Source organism: Aythya fuligula, chromosome 25 (assembly GCF_009819795.1).
Source record: "Aythya fuligula isolate bAytFul2 chromosome 25, bAytFul2.pri, whole genome shotgun sequence".
NCBI lineage: Eukaryota > Metazoa > Chordata > Aves > Anseriformes > Anatidae > Aythya > Aythya fuligula.
Window position 1 is genome coordinate 2,803,744 of NC_045583.1, and position 13,368 is coordinate 2,817,111.

A 13,368-nucleotide genomic window follows, 5' to 3' on the forward strand; every position below is an offset into this window, starting at 1 on the left:
GGCCGGGACAGGGTGGTGGCACTGGGGTGAGCCCAGCCCCGTTGGGGCCGCTGGCTTCACGCCCTGTGCTTGCACATCCCTGAGGATGCTCCAGGGCTGCTGCTGCCTCTGCCCCCCGCTGGGCTCCTCATCCCCACGGTCCCCCCATGGGGCCAAGGGGAGCGCAACCCCTGGCCCCCCTCTCCTCGCACCCCTTTCAGGGAGAGGCACCCCCGGGGCTTCTCCATCCACCTTGTCCTGCCCCCGGCCCCTCTTTGCGCGTGGTTTTTGGGGACACCTCGCCACCCTGCCAGGCGGCCATCTCCTCCCAGGCCCTTCCTGGCCCTCCTGCCCCTCGCCGGCGGCCACCACCACCGCTGCCCTTGGTGCTCTCTCGCCCGGCGCGCCTCGCCTCGCCGCCCCGTTGCCTCCCGGCCGCGGCGCCCGCGCCCCTTGGTGCTCACTTCTCCGTCTGTCCCACAGCCTCCCCGCCCCGCACAGGGCTGTCCCCTTCCCCTTGCTGGCTTGGACGCTAGGGCTTTTTTTCGTTTTGCCTTCTCTTGTGTTGCCGCCGTCGGCTAAGGACTCGCTGTAAATAGATCTGTAGTCGAACGCCCTGCGGGAGTTGGTGGGGCCCGGCCCTGCGCCTCTTTCTGTTTTTCGTTTTTTCTTTTTCTTTTTTTTTTTTTTTGTACTCTGTGATAACTGTGCTGTGCTGACTTCTTTTTTCTGATTGTACAAGACCCCGGCTCAGCAGTCGCTCGAGGCCGGCGCTGGGGACCCGTGCTCCCCTCCGGCCCCGCTCGCCCTCCTCGGGGGCTCTGGTGCCCGAGGCAGGGCAGGGCACGAAGCACCTTTGGGTGCCCTCCTGGGTGCCCTGAGGAGCCCCGTGGTGTAAGGGGTCGATGCGTCCCCCCTGCTTCGCACGGTGGCCGGGGTCGGGCTGTCTTTCCTGACCCCTACAGAGCCACCAAAATGTCAAACCGACCGTCCCCATCACCGGCTCACCCGGGGCCCTACACCTGGATGCCCCCAGCCCCTTTCCCACGCGTTTGTCCCATCTTTTTCCCCCCGGGACTGCCCCAAAACCTCAGCCACCGTGCGCTGGGGCGAGGGACAAACCCCGGTGTACAGCAGGAGGAATCCCAAGCCCTGCGTCAGCCCGGTTCAGTGATGGGATGGGCGATGCCCCGAGGATGGGATGTGGTGGGGGGGGCTCTCTCTGGGGCTCCCCAGAGGCGGGGGACAGACCCTGAGGGCTCCTCCTGGCTCACACCGCGCACCCCCCGGCCCCAAGCGTGGCAGCCATCGGGGGCACCGGGGACCGAGTGTCCCTTAGGGCTGCCGGTGCCTGGCCCAACGGGGCTGACAATTGCACTGAGGCATCCCCCGGAGCCCCAGGGGTGCCTGTCACCCCAAAGGTGCCTGTTGTCCCTCAGGGTGCCCGGGGTGCCCGTCACCCCCAAGGTACCCGCGGCCCCTCGGAGCGCCAGGAGCCCTCCCGAGGGGCTGGGGCTGGCGGCTGCCAGCGCCTCCCCCTCCTGCCCCCCTCGAGCTGCTGCTGCCCGGTGGCCTGAACCTTACAATTTTAGCTTTTTTCTATCAAAAAAAAAAAAAAAAAAAAGAGAGAAAAAAAAACAAAACGACAACCTTTTTTTAATTAAATAAAAGATGAAAACGGACAAATTCCTGTTTTAGATGATCTGTGTAATTGACTGGGTTTTGTGTTTCTTAACTGCATGGTATTCCTGCCGAGGGGTTTTATAGCACTTTTTAAATTTCTCTTTAAGATTTTGGTCCGGATTTCTACTGCTCTCGCCTGTCTGTCTTTGCTTTTTTCCTTGCCTCTTCGAAGTTTGTAAACTCGCTCCATTTTATACCTGATGTTGGAACCCAACCCTCCGTTGTACATAGCTGCGGGAACAATCAGAGGGAACAAACACCATCTGGACTCTTTCCACCACGCCTCGTTTTTACTTACAAGAAATTTTCAAGTCTAAAAGGAAGCCAGGAAAAGGCTTGAGGATATCACGAAGGACAGAAAACAAATCCAGCCCTGCACCAAGTCAGCTCCTGCTGCCCACGCTGCCCGCACCACCCGGCATGTCTCTTCTCGGTCGTCTGTCTAACTCCATTGGATTCAATAAAGTTATCTCCTGTACCCGGCTGCTCGTCCTGTGTCCCTGCGCGGGGTGGGGAGGATGGTCCCATTTGTACCCTTGTCCCCCTAAAACTCACGGGGAGGGATTTGTAAAAACGCCCCTGGTCTGAAATCGTGGCAGGTTTGCAGGGTGCTGGGGGGTTTTGTCAGAGGGGGGACCCCTTCTAGAAGAGGTTTGTGCTGCTGTGAAGTCCTGGGGCGTGCAGAAATGCTTCTGGGGGGAAACCCTTGAGGATTTACAGGATGCTGGGGGAGGGGGGAGATGTGTCCTTGACGGGGGGGGACGGGCAGACCTTAGCCAGGGTGTGCAGGGGGCTTTCGGTGGGCAGGTGGCTGTGCTGGGCCCCTTCCACCCTGCCGGGACTGGTCCCCATCTCCCCATCTGAGGGGACACGATGGGGACATGATGGGGACAGACGCTCCTGCCATGGATTCTGGCCACCCATCACCAGCAGAGGGGGACAGGAGGGGGAAGGCAGCCCCCTGGCAGCTGTCCCCAGGTCCGGGGGGGATGCAGAGGGAGCACCCCGGCACCGTGCCTCCTTTGGGAAGACTCAGCCACACGGCTCAAGGGCGATGCAGGAGGATGCTGCTGGGTCAGGAGCAGCACCCATGGGCTCAGCGCTGTGGCGGGGATGAGGGGTCCCTCTGTGGGGTCCCTTCCCTTGCCTCCAGCAGCCGGTGGCAGCCTGCACGTGGCCCCGTGGGGTCAGTGAGGTGGGTGCCGGGGTGGCTCGGCCACGCACCCGCGGCAGTGGGGCCGGGCAGGGCTGGAGAGGAGCTGAGCAGCTCCTGGGCTTGCTGGTACCTGGTGTCCTGGTGTCCTGGTGTCCTGGTGGTTCCGGTGGTCCCGTCTGTCCCACACCCCCTGACCTGCTGCAGCTCGAAGCCTGAAGGGGCCTTGGGGACACCGGGACACCGGGACAGCGCTGTGTGTGGGTGCTGCACCCATCAGGGACACCACTGCCCCGTATGGCTACAGCAGCACCCGTGGGGCACAGCACCACCCCTATAGGCACAGCACCACCCCTATAGGCACACCATCCCCTATAGGCACAGCACCACTCATATAGGCACTGCACAGCCCCTATAGGCACAGCACCACCCCTATAGGTACAGCATTTCCCCTATAGGACTAGCACCCTTATAGGCACAGCACCATCCCCTATAGGCACAGCACCCCCCATATAGCCACAGGACCCCCTATAGGCACTGCACCACCCCTCTAGGGCCCAGCACCCCCCATACAACCCCCCGCCCCATAGCCACCCCCATAGGGGACTCCCGTTGCCGGCTCCCCCCTTTGCGGAGCGCGGGGGCGAGCCGAAAGGGGGCGGGGCTTATCCACAGAGGGGCGGGGCCTGCTGCGGACAGCGGGCGGGGCTTATCCACAGGGGGGCGGGGCTACGAGGCAGTGGGCGGGGCTACGCGGAGCCGCCGCACGCGAGCCCGGAGGGGCCGGGGCTGCCGCAGCGCCCGTCCCGCACCCACCGGCCCCGGCCCGCGCCCCCCGGCCCCGCACCCCCCGGCCCCGCGCCCCCCGCCCCCGGTAAGTGCTCGCCCCCCCGAGTCTCCCCCCGGTGCCCCCGGTGCCGCAGCGGCTTTGCGGGACGGCTGCGGGGCGGGGCGGGGGTCGGGGGTCGGGGCCGGGCTGGGCGCACGGTGATGGTCGGGGGGGGGCGGTGGGACCACCCCGGGGGGATGGAGGAGGCTGGGGGCTGCCCGGTGCCCCGGGGTGCCCTTGGGGTGCTGCGCGCCCGGCTGGGCTGTCTGGGGGGGGAGGGATGGAGGGAACCCCCCCCGGGGTGCGGGAACATCCCTCGGGGTGCGGGAAGCCCCCCCTGGGGGTGAGGGACACCCCCCGGGGATGAGGGACCCCATTCGGGGATGCGGGACCCCCCCCGGGATGCGGGATCCCCAGTCGGGGATGCGGGACCCCCCCCCTCTCGGGATGCGGGACCCCTTCCCGGGTACGCGGGACCCCTCCCGGACCGCGGGACGCCCCCCCTCGGGATGCGGGACCCCCATTAGGGACGCGACCCCCTCCCTCGGCATGCGGGACACCCCCTGGAGGTGCGGGATCCCCCCGCGTTTCGGTGCCCCGGGACGCCGAGGTGCCACCCGCGATGCTCCAGCCCCGCGTCCCCTCGGGTGCCCTCGGGGGTCCCGGTCCCGGTCCCGACCCCGGAGCCGCAGCCGCGGTGCGGTGCTGGGCCGGCTGCTCCTGGGGGTGGGGGGGGGGGCTCTGCACCGCGTCCTGGCCCCCAGCCAGCTCCAGTGGGTCCCTTCCCGGGGCTGCAGCAGCCTCCGGGCATCCCCTGCGCCCCCCGTTACCGGTGGGGTGCAGCGGTGCCGGGGCAGCAGCTCCGGGGTACCCGAACCCAGCTTTTGCGCCCGCGTCCTGCCCCCGGTGCCCCCCTGCAGCCTACTTTCAGAGGGCCGGGCGCGATCCCAAAAGAGCTCTGCCAATTGCGCAGGGGAAAGGCAGTTTTGCAAGGTGACTGTGGCGCTGGGAAGGGGGGGGGGGACAACACACAAGCCTGTGTCACGCGTCCCCGTGCGGTCCTCAGCCGTGCCCCGGGGTTTGGGCACCTCTGCGGGTCCCCTGTGCGCTGCAGGCAGCGTGGTGCAGCACCCGCCTGGCCTCCGGGTGAGCTGGGCAGGTGCTGCTGCGGGATGTCACCCTCTCCGGGATGTCACCCTCTCCGGGATGCCACCCGCTCTGGGATGCCACCCTCTGCAGGCTGCCACCCGCTGCAGGGTGCAGCCGTGCTCCCCCCCTGCCCCTCTGCAGCAGCCAAACTTCAGCCCTCGCGCGAGGGCTCCGGCTGCTCGTGCGCCCAGGTGCTGCTGCAGATATTTCACTCCTGTGCATGCTGCACGGCGACCGGCAGGCGTCGTCTCCTGCCTGCTGCATTGTTCCTCGCTAGCGCAGCGCCTCGACCGCGCTGCCGCGGGCTGCTGGGGCTGCTGGGGTCCCCTCAGGGTGGCCGGGGTCCTCGCCTCGGCGGCACGTCGCTGCTTGTGGCCGGAGGGTGTTGGAGGGAAGCCGAGCGGCTCACCGGGTTGCGGTGCTGGGGGAGTGTGGGGCGCTGAGGGAGGTGGTGCACCCAAGGTCATTGAGCCTGGCAGTGGCAGCGGGATGTCACCCGTGCTGCTCAGGGACAGCACGATCCCATAAAACCCCCCAAACCCTCTTTCCCCACGTGCTGTCCCCTTCTCACAAGCAGCGAGGCACAGGAGCGGGGCTGACCTTGCCCCTTCACGACCCCTGGGGCAAGTGTTGGGGTCCCCTCGTGGGGATCTCCAAGCCCCCAGCTCCCATGGGGCAGGGACGGGTCCCTTGGTGCCCAGCAGCAGTGAGCTGCTGTCTGCTGCACTGCATCTCCTGAGGCAGCCCTGGCTCTGCGCCCCTCTGCCCCGCAGCACCGACACCGCACAGAGCCACGGCACGAGGGGGGGGGACGTAAAAATACCGAGGGCTGCCAGCCCAATGCCGAGTTCGGTCCTGCAGGAGCGGCCCCCCTGCTAACAGAGCCCTGCGGGACGGTCACCGAGGGCCAGCGGAGCGCGGCGAGCTCCTGCCCACCCCAGCAGGGTGGGAGCGGGCGCTGCGCGGGCTGGCGGTGCTGCTGGCAAGGGCCCAGCCCCAGGAGCTGGATGACTGCAGCTCCTAATTATTACTCGAGTTTCTCCTTCTCCCGGCTGCGCAGGGAAGCTGCGAGCAGGGAGGTGGGATGCCCTCGAGCAGGATCAGTGCCCAAAGCAAATAGACAGGGCCGAGTGCCTGCTGGTTTTCAACTCTTTCTTTTTTTTTTCCTGCTTACCCTAACGCCGGCAGTGGAGCGCGGCGCTGCCCGCTGTGCGCGGTGATGCTGCGCCTCGTCCCCGTGCCCAGAGCCGCTGGCCGACGCTCGGTGGAGTCTGGCCAAGTGCTTTTGCCCTTGGCTGCTGATAGATTTGCCCGCCCGGGTGAAAACCCTGCTGGTCCCTGGCTCGCCCCAAGCTGGGGCTGCGGCTGCCCTGGGCTCAGCTCCCGCAGGAGCTGGCGTTCCCCTAAGTGCTCTTTGATTATTAGCCCTAATAATTGTGTTATCGCATCGACTGAAATGTTTCAGATGCCAAAGCTAATTTTGCTCTTCATGCCTTCCTTCATCTGTAATGGGATTTTGATAACATCGCGCGTCCAGAAGTATTGGATAAACTCAGCATAATTCCTCATTTATTAATTAAACCATAAATTAGGCAGCATGCGGCTGGAAGCTGAGATGCCCTACAATGGCGTAATCCGACAGCCTGGGGACGGCGCTGGCCCCGTGCCTGCGCTCCCCCATCCCGGCCAGCCCCAGGGCACGGGATCCAAATCCCCCCCGAGCTCTGGGAGCCGACTGCTCCGTGTCGGTGCCTGGAGGGGGAACCCCTGGACACTGCTGCCACTGGGGTCCTGGTGGGGCTGGCAGAGACCCCAATTCCCCCTGGGTGGCTCTTCGGGACGTGCCCCCGCTGCAGCCCCTGTGCAGGGTTTGCTCGGGGGGAGGGTGCTGAGCTGGGCTGTGTCGGATCGCTGCGGTCTGTCCCCGAAGCCTGCGTGTTCCTGGCCGCCTGCTCTGCACCAAACCCGTCCCTGCTGACTGCAGGCGGTTCAGCATCTGCAGCCTCGCGTGGAGGGGGCTCCTGGTGCCTTTGGGGTGTTCTGCACCTGGCGCAGCTTAAGGAAAGCTCGGAGGCTTTGCTTAAAGGCAGAATTCGAGGTGTTCCTCGCTCCTCTGCTCTTCGTGGTGCTGTGAGGGCGCAGCAGAGAAGGGCTCGGGGCTGGTGCAGCGCTAAAAGGAGGCAGGAGGAAGCCTGGGGGCTGCTGGCAGGAGGTGCAGGAAGGCGCTGGGGCAGTCCTGGTGCTGGGCTGGGGCAGATGGAGGTGGTTGGGGTGGTTGTCCTGCTGCTGGGTGCTGGGGGGGGGCTGCTCTGGGGCTTTTCTGGAGCCATGGGGCAGGTGGGTGCCCGCAGGGGTGGCCGTGGTGTGCTGGGCTGCTTTGGGGCTGCAGGACCTGGCCCAGCTACCGCGGTGTCTGCTGAGGTCGAGACGTGGTCATGGGGTGGGGGCAGGCGTCCCCCTGCAGGACTCGGGGTGTCCCTGTGGACCCGGCCGTGACCGAAGTCTGCTGGGCAGGGTACCCCCCAGGCGTCCCCATCCTCGTGCTGCTGCTCCCACTGGCCTCAAGCAGACAATTCCAGAGGGGAAAGAGGATTTCGATGCCGTGCATGGAATTGCAAGCGCAGGGCTGCCCTGCGGGGCTCTGCTCCGTCCCCGGGGTGCTCCGGGGTTTTCTGGAGCTTAGGGAGAGCTGTGCTGGTGCCTGGGGTGTAAGTGTGAGCCTTCTGCTTCCCCCACATGGAAACATGGAGCACAACAGGGTTTATTTGGGGGAGTTCCTGGTGTCCTGGCCTTGGAGCTGCCCTGTGCTGCCATTAAATTCCTGTGGGCTTGCACAGGGCTGCAGCGCTGTGTCCCCACTGATTCTGTCATCGTCACCTCTCTGCCCTCACCCCGGGGGGCTGTAAATGGTGCCAGGACAGGTGGCACAAGGACACGGGGCCGTGCTCTTCCTCGGTGTCTCCTTGCAACACGCAGCGTTGCTCCTGCACCCGTGGGAGCAGGCGGCTCCTGAGCACTGGTGGCTGGGGCCTCATCCAGGATGGGAGCCGCCTCTCTGGGCGTCCAGCACTGGCATTTTGCACCCTCATGCTTGGCTGGGCACTAACGGGGATTTTCCACACGCCCCCTGTGTCCTCGCACCAGCTGCACCCCAGCAGTCACCTCGCTGGGGCTCGTTTGGAGCGGGAGCAGCGAGGGACAGGGGCTGCAGGCAGGTGCCGGCGCGCTCCGCTCCTTCTCTCCACGAAAATCGATGTGGCTCGGCTGCGTGCTCTCCCAGAGCAGCTCCTGGCTCTCCCCAGGAGCATCCTGGTTTTCTTCCTATCGATCAAGAGACGCCGCAGCTCCTCGGGGCCGCTGCTGCCACGGGGAGCTGTGCCGGCAGGGCGATGCCGCCCCGGCTGCGCAGGATTCGGCCACGCGGCGCCTTCGCGGTGCCACCCCGGAGCTGGGCGGCTCAGATTGCTCAGCCCCATCACCTTCTGCTGCCCTATTTAGCGCAGCCACCACAGCACTGGCGCGGTGCACACAGCACTGGGCACCAGCAGCTCCCGTCCCCTTGTTTTGGAAGGATTTTTTTGTGATCTGCAACACTGCAGGCTGCAGGAGGAGGCGTCATGCTGGGGCTCGGTGGCTGCAGCTGGGATGCTCGGGGTCCTCGTGGATGGTGATGTCCCCAGGGCTCAGGGACCCTGCTATCTGCAGGGACTGCAGGCACCATGGTGCCCTACAGCCTGTGCCGAAACCTCTCCGTGGCACGGGGATGTGTTTGTGCCACCACGCCAGGAGGGCTGCTCCCAGTGTCCCCGGGGACCTTGGCCCCTGCAGGTGCCTGGGAATGCTCTCTCCTTTGCTTCCCAGCTAATTAACGACGAATCTTCCTTCCGTGGGGTCTCCGAAGCGCCGCAGTAGCACTGATGAGCGCGGCGTGCTTTCTGGGGGAGTGGGGGAAGGCGTTTGCTGCCCGTTCGCCGAGCGCGCTGGAACGGCTGCTGCAGCGCGGCCGCCTGCTCCCCGGGGAGCCCCGGCACCAGCCCATGCTCCAGCCCGGCCGGCTCCTTCTGCTGCAGCCCCGTGCTGGGCGCGGGGGTGGGGATGGGGATATTTGGGGCCTGGCCCCTGCTTCCTGCAGGGCAAACGGGCCTGGGGAGAGCGGCACCCATGGGCAGCACCGTGGAGCTGAGCCTCTCTGCTGAACCCCGCAGACACCGCTCGCTTTTACTCCCCTGCTTATTTTTGCATCGCTTCTTCCCCCATTTCTCCTCGTTGCTGTCCTGATTTCGGACTCACAGGACAACCCCTGAGCTGCCGGGCTCGGCACCCCGATGCCCGTGCGCAGACGCGTCCCCAGCATGCGCACGGGGCTGGGGGAGCAGCAGTGACGGCGAGGAGCTCGCTCGGTCCCCTGGGCTGGGGGGAGGCTGCTGGGGGGGGCTCATCCTGCAAAACGCCCCCAGCCCCTTCCCCACTTGTCTAGGGGCTGAGCTGGGGGCGCAGGATGTGCTCGCCCCCTCCCCAGCTCCTGGCGCCCGGCCCTTTGCAGACGTTGACCTTCAGCTGCTCCGACCACGCATGCCGGGACCGAGGGAGCTGCAGCAGCGCCCGGCAGCAGCAGGAGCCGTTTGTTTTGGCCTGGGAACATCCTGAGCCATTAATCTGGTACCCAAATGATGGATGAAGGCTACCTTTAGGACTGTATTTAACTGCCATACATCTCGGGGGGTTGCTTTAAATAATGCAGCCGCGGTGACAGCGGAGCAGGCCCCTTAGCAAAGCAGCAGCCTTTCCGGCAGCCGCTCCGGCAGCAGGTTTTTTGCAGGATCCCCTCTGGGAGCAGCGGGTCCGGGCCCCACGGCTGTGGTTTTGGGGCTGTTCCAGGGCCCTGCCCTGCTTTGTGGGGTGCCTGGGTCCCCAGAACCATGGGGAGAGCAGCGCTGCTGAGCGTGGTGGGGCAGGGACGTGGGTGCGAGGAGAGCCCGGGTGCAGGACAGTGTGGCTGCTGTCCCGGCTCCGTCCCTGCAGGGACGCTCCTGGCACGTGATGGCTGCAGCCCTTCGTTACCTAACGAGCTCCCACCACTTTTGGGGCTCCTCGGGACAAGCTGGAGCTGCTGGGTGCCAGCACGGCTCCTGCTCCCCGTGCTGGGAGGGCTGGGGGCCGGCTGCCCCCATGCCCGCGGTGTCCAAAACCAGCGACAAATTGTGGTGCCACGCTCCCGCAGCCGCCTACCGAAGCATGCCGGCACTAATTGCTGCCTCAGATTCATTAATCTTGATTAGCTGCTGCTTTCTGCCTTTCTCCGTGCCGTGGAGGAGCTGGGAGGAGGAGGCCGGCAGCGGGGGTTTCCTCTGGGCTGGGAGGGAGAGGTTTTGGCCGCCCTCACCCCGCTCCCCCTGCACCGCTCCTGCCCAGCAGCGGCTGCACCCGTCCGCCTGCGTGGGGCTGCCCCAAGGCAGGAGGGTCCCCAAAATCCCCCTCCTCGCTGTGCCGTGGGGACTGCTGAGCTTGTGTGGCTTCCTTGGTGGCTGGGGACGTGCCGAGGTCAGGCCGGGTCCCTCCGCGTGTCCCCGGATGGCTCCCCGGGGCCGGTCCCCGTGCCACATCGCAGCTGGTGTGGGCAGCCCGGGGTGCAGCGTTTGGTGCTGGGAGGGATCCTGAGCATGCAGGGGGACAATCCCGGGGCTTAAATGCTTTTATAAAAAATACACGAGTACAAACCAGGTGGCCGCAGTGGCTGTCTCCACCACTTCATCCAGCTGGCCCCTCGGGGGGGATTTCCCGGGGGCGCAGCCCTCCCTGCTCATCTGTGCACCCCTGCACGGGCAGGATTGTGACCAACCCCACACAAACCCACACAAAAAAAACCACGTTTGGGTACAAGGACGAGTGGCACTGGGTGTTTGTGGGATGCACGAGGGCCTGGTTGTCCCCTGCCTGCCCAGGGACAGGGCAGGGGACGGGGCAGGGGAAAGGACAAGGGAGCCACTTCCACCCCCCCCCTCCACACCAGATGCCACCTCATTATTCTAAAGGGAGGAAAATGATAGATATATATTAAAAAAAAAAAAAAAAGGCTTCCAAAAGAAAGAAAAAACGACAAACCCAAGCCCTGCAGCGCTGCATTGCAGTGCCTTCCCCCCGCTGGCACCTGCACTGCAGGGCGGTGGCGAGGGGACGTGCCCGGGGACACCGCGGGGAGGTGGCGGGGGGGGACCTGGGGGCACCCGGGGGTGGCTCTGGCTCACGCCTGGGACCCAAACCAAGGGGACACGAGGAGGAGGGGTGAAGCCTTAAAACTGGGGAGGTGAAGCCTTCAAACCGGGGAGGTGCATTCACGCTGGCCTTAGATTTCTTTGTGGGTGTTTCTGCAGAAATTTTGGGGTGGAATATCAAATTTTCTGCTTTGCAGAGCTTGGGTTTTGCTAGTGTAAAAAGGTAGTGCCGATTATTTTTAACCACTGAAAATGCTGAAAGCTGTCATCCCCTGGGGCCACAGGGTGGCCCCCCTCAGTGGGGCTCGAGGAGACCGAGGTGTCCTTGGGGGGCAGCACCAGGAGCCTCCCCCAGCCCCCCTGTGCCTCAGTTTCCCCCCTTTTTAGCTCCAGCAGCACTGGTGGGAGCTGAGCAGGGGCACCAGGGGCTGGGACAGGGACAGCTCAATGCACACCCTGGGGAGCAATTAGCAATGCTAATTAGCGACCCTGCTTGAAACCAGCCTCTGCAGTGAGTCCCAGGAAGCCGAAATAATCCCCAAAGCGGCGTTTCCCCAGCCCAGCATTTTCACCTGCTTTTTCCTTCAATAAATACAAATTAGAGGCGTGAGAAGGGTTGGAAGAGCTTAAATAAAAATCCTGCTGGCTGCCCTGTGCCTGTACCAGAGGGGAAAACTGGACAGAAAAGGCAAAAAAAAAAGAAAAAAAGAAAGAAAAAAAAAGCCAGCCGCGGGGAGCTGCTTGCTGCGCTCGCTCATTTTGGCTTTGCAGCGTCACGAGCCCGGGGCTCCGGTGCTGCCGGGAGGGTTTCCCTCGCCGCGCCATCGACATCTCCCGCAGTGACGTCTCCGGCAGCGCGCAGCAAATGCAACCGCTCGGGCACGCAGACACCAGCAGCACACACACACACACACACACACACACACACACACGCGTGTGCAAGCTCATCCCCAGGCTGCCTGCACACACACAGCTGCAAGCAGCCGCACACCCGCGCACAAAAGCACCTGCAGAGCCGCGGGTGCTGCGTGCGTGCACAGACACCTGCACCCCGACACGGACACGGACACGGACACGAGGCCATGCGTGTGCAGGAGCACTCGTGCACACACGTGTCCTGCCTGTGCACAAACAGCTTCACACATCCTGCACACACACGCTCACACATGCACATTGCACAAGCGTTTGCACCCCCCTGTGCACACTCACACATTTATTTGGGCACTGCACAAGCGCTTGCACACCCCACGCACTAACACTCGCATACACGTGTGCACGCACACCCTGTACCCAAGTACCTGTACGTGTGCACATTGCACAAGCATTTGCACGCCACTCTGTGCACACACACGCACGCAGAGGCTGAAGTCTCGCTGCTCCTGTTTCCTGGGACTTCTGTTTTCAGGGGCTCAGGGTGGCTGCAGACCTCCAGTGATGCCCGCACAACATTTTGCACCAAAACGCAGGGCAGGCCGCTGGGCGAGTGGTGCACAAACTCCTCCTCTCCTGCATGAGGCTGGAACTTGGCCAACTTGCCAAATGCTCGCGCCTCGCTCACCCGGCTGCATCTCCGCCGGCAGCTCCGCTTCCCTCGGCAAACCCCAGTGAAAACCCTCGTGGGGTTTGGAGGTTTGGAAGAACCTCCTAGAAGGTGCCAAGGTGTTGGTGGCTTGGGTGATCTCGTCCCACTGCCTTCGTGCCCTGTGTGACAAGGACACGTCTCTGTCCTCACCAGGACAGCGCTGTGCTCGCAGCCTGTGATTCACGTGTGCGTGAATCCTGCACCGGCAGCAGGGGAGGATGTGAAGATGCACAAAATGCCATTTTAGAGCCCGCTGTCCCCTCTGTGTCCTGGACAAGTTGCAGATTAATAACCCGGGGTTCGCTTATTTTGCTGTCTGCTTTTAACGAGATTTTGGGGCATCAGGAGGATGAGGAGCTCTTTAGAAAGCTGGGGAAAGAAAAGAACTGATGAGTCCCGTAATCACTTGTCTGCAGGGTCTGGATATTGGGGTAGCAGCCCTCAATTTGGGAATTCCTGGAGCAGACCCATGGGCGAGGGGCTGGGAGCAGCTGCTGGGAGCATCCCTGCACGGAGCCTCCTCCTTCTCCTCCTTCTCCTCCTCCTCCTCTTGCTCAGCTCTCTGGCAGTTTGCTGCAGTGCCCCAGGGCTGCGGCATCGCCCGGGGGCTGGGCAGCTCTGCAGGACGGACAGACGGACAGACGGATGGACAGGCTGGAGGTGGCTGACGGCTGCCGCCAGGGAAGGGCTGCGTGGCCCCATTTCGTTACCTTGCTGACACAGTTTCTGCGATATCCGTAACAGATGGGCAGAAACGCGCTCATCAGCAGTTTGGGGGAGA